The sequence below is a fragment of the Dama dama genome, chromosome 31 (genome assembly GCF_033118175.1).
Source record: "Dama dama isolate Ldn47 chromosome 31, ASM3311817v1, whole genome shotgun sequence".
Classification (NCBI taxonomy): domain Eukaryota; kingdom Metazoa; phylum Chordata; class Mammalia; order Artiodactyla; family Cervidae; genus Dama; species Dama dama.
The window spans coordinates 22,464,071-22,472,748 of record NC_083711.1 but is presented as its reverse complement, the minus strand read 5'-3'; the positions used below and the strand labels follow the sequence as shown (position 1 = coordinate 22,472,748).

At 40.0% G+C, this 8,678-nt stretch overlaps 1 pseudogene; it reads right to left on the bottom strand.

Annotated features, from left to right (window-relative positions):
* Positions 1–2,947: 2,947 nt before the first annotated feature.
* LOC133050223 (cleavage and polyadenylation specificity factor subunit 5-like) lies at positions 2,948–3,632 on the bottom strand (annotated as a pseudogene).
* Between the last annotated feature and the right edge of the window lie 5,046 nt (positions 3,633–8,678).

Sequence of the window (8,678 nt, the reverse complement as noted above, 5' to 3'; positions counted from 1 at the left end):
CTCTTGAGAGTCCCTAGGACTGCAAGGAGATCCAACCAGTCCATCCTAAAGGAGATCAGCCCTAGGTGTTCATTGGTAGGATTGATTTTGAAGCTGAAACTCCTATACTTTGGTCACCTGATGTGAAGAGCTGACTCATTTTAAAAGACCCTGATTCTGGGAATGATTGAGGGAAGGAGGAGAAGGAGACGACAGAGGATGAGATGGTTTGATGGCATCATCGACTCAATGGACATGAGTTTGAGTAAACTTTGGGAGTTGGTGCTAGGCAGGAGGCCTGGCATGTTGCAGTCCATGGGGTCGCAAGAAGTTGGAAACGACTGAGTGACTGAACTGAACTGAACTAGACGGATACACATTAGCTCTTCTCTAGATGTTGGTAAAATTCTCCTGTGAAGCCATCTGGTCCTGGGCTTTTGTTTTTTGGGAAATTTTTATCACAGGTTCAATTTCATTTCTTGTAAATGGGTTGCTGATAATTTCTATTTCTTACTGATTCAGTCCTGGAAGATTAAACCTTTCTAAGAATCTGTCCGTTTCTTCCATGTTATCCATTTTATTGCCATATAGTTATTCATAACAGTCTGTTATACTCCATAATCCTTTGCATTTCTGCATTGTCTTTTGTAAGCTCTCCTTTCTCATTTCTAATTTTCTTGATTTGATTCTTCTATCTTTTTTCTTGATGAGTCTGGTTAAAGGTTTGTCAATTTTGTTTATCTTCTCAAAGAACCCACTTTTATTATTCTTTATGATTGTTTCTTTCATTTGTTTTTCACTTATTTCTACTCAGATTATGATTTCTTTCCTTCTATTAATTTTGTGATTTTTTCCTTCTTTTTCCAGTTTTTTTTTTTTTTTTTTTTCAGTTAAAGTTAGGTTTGTCTATTCGATGTTTTTCTTGTCTCTTGAGGTAGGATTGTTTTGCTATAAACTTCCCTTTTAGAACTGCATTTGCTGCATTCCATAGCTTTTGAGTCTCTTTTTTTCTGGGGGTGGGGGGGGCATTCCATAGCTTTTGAGTTGTCGTGTTTTTATTGTCATTCTTTTCTAGAAACTTTTTTATTTCCCTTTTCATTTTTTCAATAACCTGTTGGATATTTAGAAACGTGTTGTTTAATCTCCATATTATTGTGTTTCTTACAGTTTTTTTTTTTTTCCCTTGTAATTGATATCTAGTTTCATAGCATTGTGGTCAAGAAAATACTTAATACAATTTCAATTTCCTTAAATTTTCTGAGGTTTGATTTGGGACCCAGGATGTGGTCTATCCTGGAAAATGTTCCGAGTACACTTGAGAAGAAGGTGTATTCTTTTACATTTGGATGGAATGTCCTGAAGATGTCAATGAGATCCAATCTCATCTAATGTATCATTTAAGACTTGTGTTTCCTTATTAGTTTTCTGTTTTGATGATCTGTCCACTGGTGTCAGTGGGGTATTAAAATCTCCTACTATTGTGTTGCTGTCAACTTCTCCTTTTATATCTGTTAGTGTTTGTCTTATGTACACCTAAGTTGGGTGCATAGATATTTACAATTATTATGTCTTTCTCTTGGATTGACACCTTGATTATTATATGGTGTCCTTCCTTATCTCTCATATATTTTTTTTAACTTTAAGATCTATTTTGGCTAATATGAGGATTGCTATTCCAGCTTTCTTTTGCTTCCCATTTGCATGGAATATAGTTTTCCACCCTCTCATTGTCAGCCTATATGTGACTTTAAGTCTTAAGTGGATTTCTTGTGAACAGCATATATATGGGTCTTGTTTTTTTTTTTTTTAATCCATTCAGCCAATCTGTGTCTTTTGGTTGGAACTTTTAATCCATTTACATTTAAGTAATTATTGATATATATGTACCTATTGCCATTTTCTTAATTTTGGGGGGTTGATTTTATAGATCTTTTTTCTTCTCTTGTATTCTTGCTTATGTAAGTCCCTTTAACATTTGTTGTAAACCTGGTTTGGCTGAACTGAATTCTCTTAACTTTTGCTTGTCTGAAAAGCTTTTTAATTTTCCATCAATTTTGAATGAGATCTTAGCCTGGTACTGTAATCTTGGTTGTAGAGTTTTTCCTTTCAATACTTTAAATATATCCTGCCATCCCCTTCTGGCCTGCAGAGTTTCTCCTGAAAGATCATCTGTTAAGCAAATGGGATTTCCCTTGTGTATTACCTGTTGCTTTTCCCTTGCTGCTTTTAATATTCTTTCTTTGTGTTTAGCCTTTGTTAGTTTAATTAGTATGTGTCTTGGCAGATTTCTCCTTGGGTCTATCCTGTATGGGACTCTTTGTGCCTCTCAAACTAATTATTTCCTTTTCTATGTTGAGAAAATTTTCAAATATAATCTCATCAAAATTTTTCTCATACCCTTTCTTTTTTCTCTTCTTCTGGGACCTCTATAATTGGAATGTTTGTGCTTTTGATATTGTCCGAGTGGTCTCTGAGACTATCATTTTTTTTTTTCATTCATTTTACATTATTCTGCTCTTCAGAAGTTATTTCCAACATTTTATCTTGCAGCTCAGAATCGTTCTTCTGTTTCAGATATTCTGCTATTGATTCCTTCTAGAGTATTTTAATTTCAGTAATTGTGTTTTGTCTATGGATGTTTTTCTTAAGAATTTTACAAATTTAATGTGAAATTGAAAAACAAAACAACAATTAAAAAAAAAAAAAACAGAAAGAAGTCCACTTTCTTTAATGTTGTACAAAAAATATTTAAGTAGAACCAAAAGTAAGCTAAACAATATCACATTTGTTTACAGCACAATCTAGCTTTTCAAATTAACTTTACTATTCAAAAAAATAGAAATGAGCTTGTAATTTCCGGACCGGGTAAGAGATAACATCAAAAAAACAGTTCAGGGACGTTTATTCCACACTGTGTATAGCTGTGCTCACAGAGATTGCTTCTCTTACTTCTCTTTTGTACAGCAATTCAGTTGTATATAAAACTGAGCCTTCTCAAAAGCTGGGGCAGACTAGAAATGATAGGTTCATATCCGGGTACACCATTATACAGTTCAAACAGTGGTGCAGCTACTAGCTTGTAATTTTTAGGGACTGCAAACAAGGCTTTCTCTTGAAGCTGAACTAAAAACAACTTCTTATATTCCTTAGATTTTTGTAATACGTGCAGGAATATATGGATACTGTGGATGTTCAAAATCTGGTCTCCACCAGTTGCCAATGCAGTCATCGATGACCTAGTCTTACAGGACTCCATCTAGATGACCCAATATCTCTGTCATTAAGCATTTTAGTTCTTCAACTTCATCTTCTCTTGGGTTAAGCTCACCACTTGGTAATTTGAAGAAAGTTGTTCCCAGCTGTAGCAGTAACATAGAGGGGAGCCGGTGCTCATGGACAATCAAAACCCTTTCTACAGTCCTCCTCATACCAACTTTATCAAACTCCTCCCTCATGCACCGAAATCTGGCTACAACAGAGCTGCCCTTCTCATAGAGGAGCTCTTTTGTACCAAAGGTGGAATTGGTAAGAGGATACAGGTTGGTGGTGCACTCCAGGGTGACGGGATTGGTCTGCTGGATGCACTTGTTGCTAGACTGGGTGACTCCCTGGGGTCAGCCGGTCTGTGAGTGATTGGGTGGCACCACGGACATGCTGGTGAACTTGGGCACTAGTGGTGAGCTGAAATCAGGAGGCAGGGAGGTGTATGTTTATTCTTTAATTCTTCTAGGTCTTTGTTAATTGATTCTTACATTTTCTCCGTTTTGTTTTCAAGGTTTTGATAGTCTTTACTATCATTATTCTGAATTCATTTTCAGGTAGTAGCCTCTTGCCTCTACATTTATTTGGACTTCTGTGTCTCTAGTTTGTTCCTTAATTTGTGTAGTATCTCTCTGCCTTTTCATTATTTCTTTTTGACTTATTCTGTTTTAGGTCTCCTTTTCCTAGGTTTCAAGGTTGAATTCTTTTTCCTTTTGGTTTCTTCCCTCCTAAGGTTGGTCCAGTGGTTTGTATAAACTTCGCATAGGGTGAGATTTGTGCCAAGCTTTGTTTGTTTGTTTGTTTGTCTTTTCCTCTGATGGGAAAGACTGAGTGAGGTGGTAATCATATCTGCTAATAATTGGTTTGCATTTTTTTGGTTTTGTTTGTTGTTTAGATGGAAAATAATGCAATGGGAAAGACTAGAGATCATTTCAAGGAAATTGGAGATACCAAGGGAACATTTCATGCAAAGATGGGCTCAATAAAGGACAGAAATGCTATGGACCTAACAAAAGCAGAAGATATTAAGAAGAGGTGGCAAGAATACGCAGAAGAACTGTACAAGAAAAATCTTCATGACCCAAATAATCACGAAGGTGTGATCATTCAGCTAGAGCCAGACATCCTCAAAAGAGAAGTCAAGTGGGCTTTAGGAAGCATCACTTCAAACAAAGCTAGTGGAGGTGATGGAGTTCCAGTTGAGCTGTTTCAAATCTTAAAAGATGATGCTGTGAAAGTGCTGCACTCAATATGCCAGCAAATTTGGAAAACTCAGCAGTGGCCACAGGACTGGAAAAGGTCAGTTTTCATTCCAATTCCAAAGAAAGGCAATGCCAAAGAACACTCAAACTACCACACAATTTCACTCATCTCACACGATAGTAAAGTATTGCTTAAAACCAGGCTTCAGCAATACGTGAACCGTGAGCTTCCACATGTTCAAGCTGGTTTTAGAAAAGGCAGAGGAACCAGAGATCAAATCGCCAACATCTGCTGGATGATCAAAAAAGCAAGAGAGTTCCAGAAAAACATCTATTTCTGTTTTATTGACTATGCCAAAGCCATTGACTGTGTGGATCACAATAAACTGGGGGAACATTCTGAAAGAGATGGGAATACCAGACCACCTCACCTGCTTCTTGAGACATCTATATGCAGGTCATGAAGCGACAGTTAGAACTGGACATGGAACAACAGACTGGCTCCAAATTGGGAAAGGAGTACGTCAAGGCTGTATACTGTCACCGTGTTTATTTAACTTATATGCAGAGTACATCATGAGAAATGCTGGGCTAGAGGAAGCACAAGCTGGAATCAAGATTGTGGGGAAAAATATCATTAACCTCAGATATGCAGATGACATCACCCTTATGACAGAAAGTGAAGAAGAACTAAAGGGCCTCTTGATGAAAGTGAAAAATGAGAGTGAAAGAGTTGGCTTAAAGTTCAACAGTCGGAAAACTAAGATCATGGCATCCGGTCCCATCACTTCATGGCAAATAGATGGAGAAACAGTGGGAACAATCACAGACTTTATTTTGGGGGCTCACAAATCACTGTAGGTAGTGACTGCAGTCATGAAATTAAAAGACGCTTACTTCTTGGTAGGAAAGTTATGACAAACCTAGACAGCATACTAAAAAGCCAAGACATGACTTTGCCAACAAAGGTCTGTCTAGTCAAGGCTATGTTTTGTTTTGTTTTGTTTTTTTTCCTCCAAGTGGTCATATATGGATGTGAGAGTTGGATCATAAAGAAAGCTGTGTGCCAAAGAATTGATGCTTTTGAACTGTGGTGTTGGAAAAGACTCTTGAGAGTCCCTTGGACTGCAAGGAGATCCAACCAGTTTATCCTAAAAATCAGTCCTGTGTGTTAATTGGAAGGACTGATGTTGAAGCTGAAATTCCAATACTTTTGCTATCTGATGTGAAGACCTGGCTCATTTGACAAGACCCTGATGCTGATTGAGGGCAGACCGAGAAGGGGTCAACAGCGGATGAGATGTTTGGATGGCATCATTAACTCGATGGACATGAGTTTGGGTTGACTCTGGGAGTTGTTGATAGACAGGGAGGCCTGTCGTGTTGCAGTCCATGGGATTGCAAAGAGTTGGACATGACTGAGCAACTAAACTGAGCTGTATTGAACTGAAATTAGATGAGTCAACCTGCACAGGGTGGTTGGGTGATGCTGGGTCTTGAATTCAGATGGTTTCCTTTGTGTGAGTTCTCACTATTTGATACTCCATAGGGTTAGTTATCTGGTAGTCTAGGGTCTTGGATCAGTGCTCCCACTCCAAAGACTCGGGGCTCGATCTCTGATCAGGAGTGAAGATTTCACAACCATTTGTTATGGCATAAAGTGTGATTAAAACAAATACCCAGAAATGAGAAACCACACATGAACCCCAGGCAAATGGCATTTACAAAATCAGGCAAATAATAAATAAAATAATGTAATGTACACATATACATAGACACCCATAAGCAAAGTCCAACAAATTAAAGTACAGTAGATTGACCTGGCAAAAAAAGGAAATAAAAAATTATTTTTACCAGTTAAGGAAAAAAACTAACTAAAGCACAAACTGGAAAACAAAACTGAAGCAACGTGCCAATTGAGGAATAAAGCACGAAAATAAAACTAATATGTTGAGAGGAAAGAAAAGAAAGAAACAATAGATATGCAAAGCTAACTAGAGGTAAATAAAGAAAATTTATATACATTAAAGATTAACTGCAAGGGGAAATGAACAGTAAGAAAAACAAACAAATAAATGTAGAAAAAATAATAATGGATTTTAAAAATTAAAATTAAAAAAATAGAAAAGGAAGAAAAAAGAACTCATTAGAACTACAAAAGCCAAATGTAGAGGTTTATAACAAGTAAAAATGTGACTAACTAAAAAAACTAAAAAGCTCAAAACCTTAATTAGATTTCATAGTGCCAATAAAACTGACAACTACAACAGAAGTGGGAAGAAGGAAAAAAAAAATCCAAAAGAATCTACAGAACAAGTCAAAGCATAAGAATAATGTTTTTCTTGAGTCCCTGCTGTCAGAGTCCTCTCCCTCGCTGGGAGTCACAGTCCACCTCACCTCCCTAGGATGCCCTCCAACACTGTGCTGATCTCTGGACCTGCTGTGGGGGCAGCTCAGATTCTAACCTGGTCCTGCTCCTGTGTGTTCTTGCCTCCAATGCCCACAGCTGTCAGAACTAGTGCGTTTTCTTTTGTGGGAGCTCTCACTGTCCTTTTATAGATTCCATAGACACAGAGTCTGCCTAGTTGATCGTGTGGATTTAATCTATAGCTTTTACAGCTGGTGGGAAGGTTTTGGGCCTTCTTCTTTAGCCACACTGCCCTGGGATTTGATTGTGCTTTTACTTCCACCTCTGCATGTGGGTCATCCACTGGGGTTTGCTCCTGAGGCTGCCCTGGAGGACTTGGATTTGCCTCAGTGAGGACCAGGTGTGGAGGTGGTGCAGCTGCTTGGGTCACAGGGGTTCTGGCAGCACCAGGTACTCAGAGGGGTTGGTGGCTGGGGCAGCAGGAAATATAGTGCTCTAGAAGGGGATGACAACCAGTATTGGCCAATATGCTCCAGTATTCTTGCCTGGAGAACCCCCCTGACAGAGAAGCCTGGCAGGCCACAGTCCACAGGGTCGCAAAGTGTTGGACATGGTTGAAGCGACCCTGTGTGCATAGACGCGAGACATTTTTTTTTCCCTGTGGCAGCTCTGCCCCAGTGAGAGTTGAGTGTGAAGAGGCGCAGCTGCTTGGCTTGTGGGGGCCCTGGCAGCACCAACTGTGCAGGGACATGAACTGTCTCTGGTGCAGGAGTTATGGCCCTTTCAGAGTCCTTTTTCGAGCCTCTTGTAGCTGGCAGTCAGAAGGCCTCTTTGGCCAGTCTTTCTCTGTAGCTCCGCCCATTCGGGCACTTAGAGGGCTCCCTTGCCTGGGGTCCTCCTCTGTGGTTCTGCGTGTCAGGCACATAGAGGGGCCCCCTGGCTGAGGTCCCACCCTGTAGATTGGTGTGTCCGGCACTTAAGAGGCACCCTGGATGGGGTCCTCCTCTGTAGTTCAGTTCAGTCAGGCATTTGATGGACCAGTCTCTCTATTGTTCAGTTGCCCATGCTGGCATGTGGGGAGAGAGAGGCTATGGTTATGGCTCTACCCACTACGCAGACTCAGCAGCACCGCCTTGCTTCCATGGCTGCCTGGCTTCCCCTCACAGGCATTTCCCACCACAATCTCCTCCCTCACGTCCCCTCAATCCGTCTCTCCGCAGTCAACAGCAGCCCTCGCCCTGGGATTGCTCTACAACCCCTAAACTCCAGCTCCCAGATGCTGTGCCCTCCAGGGGACCTGTGTCTCTGTCCAGGCTATACATGCCTGGGGCAAGGACTGTCTGATTCTCATTCCATTTGGGCTGCCGCAGATCAGCTGTTTCACTCTCAGCCTTAAATGTTTCTCCTCTGACTCAGACAACTGCCCTGATGTGGGGATCAGAGCCTGCTTCAATTCCCCCACATACCAGGCAGGTCCAGTCCTACTAACACTCCTGTTTTTTCCCCCAGTTCCTTTATCCTACCAAGCTTTGCGTGATTCTATATATGCTTTTCTTCTAGTCAGGTGCTCCTATCCACTCTCAGCTGCTGTTCTGCATGCACTTGTTTGTCCGAGGGTGTATTCCTAATGTCTCTGTGGAGAGATGTACTCCACATCCACCTACTCCTCTGCCGTCTTGTTCTTAAAAGTAACTACTTATTTTTAAAACTTCAATTTTCAATTATTTTTAGATAGAATTAGAAGTACAACCATTTTATATTGACCATGTATTTTCAAGCATGTTAACTCAGTTTTTTAGCCCAGTATTCATTTCTACATACTTTAGAATTTTCTATTATAACAACTATATTAAAACGGCAGTTTTCCT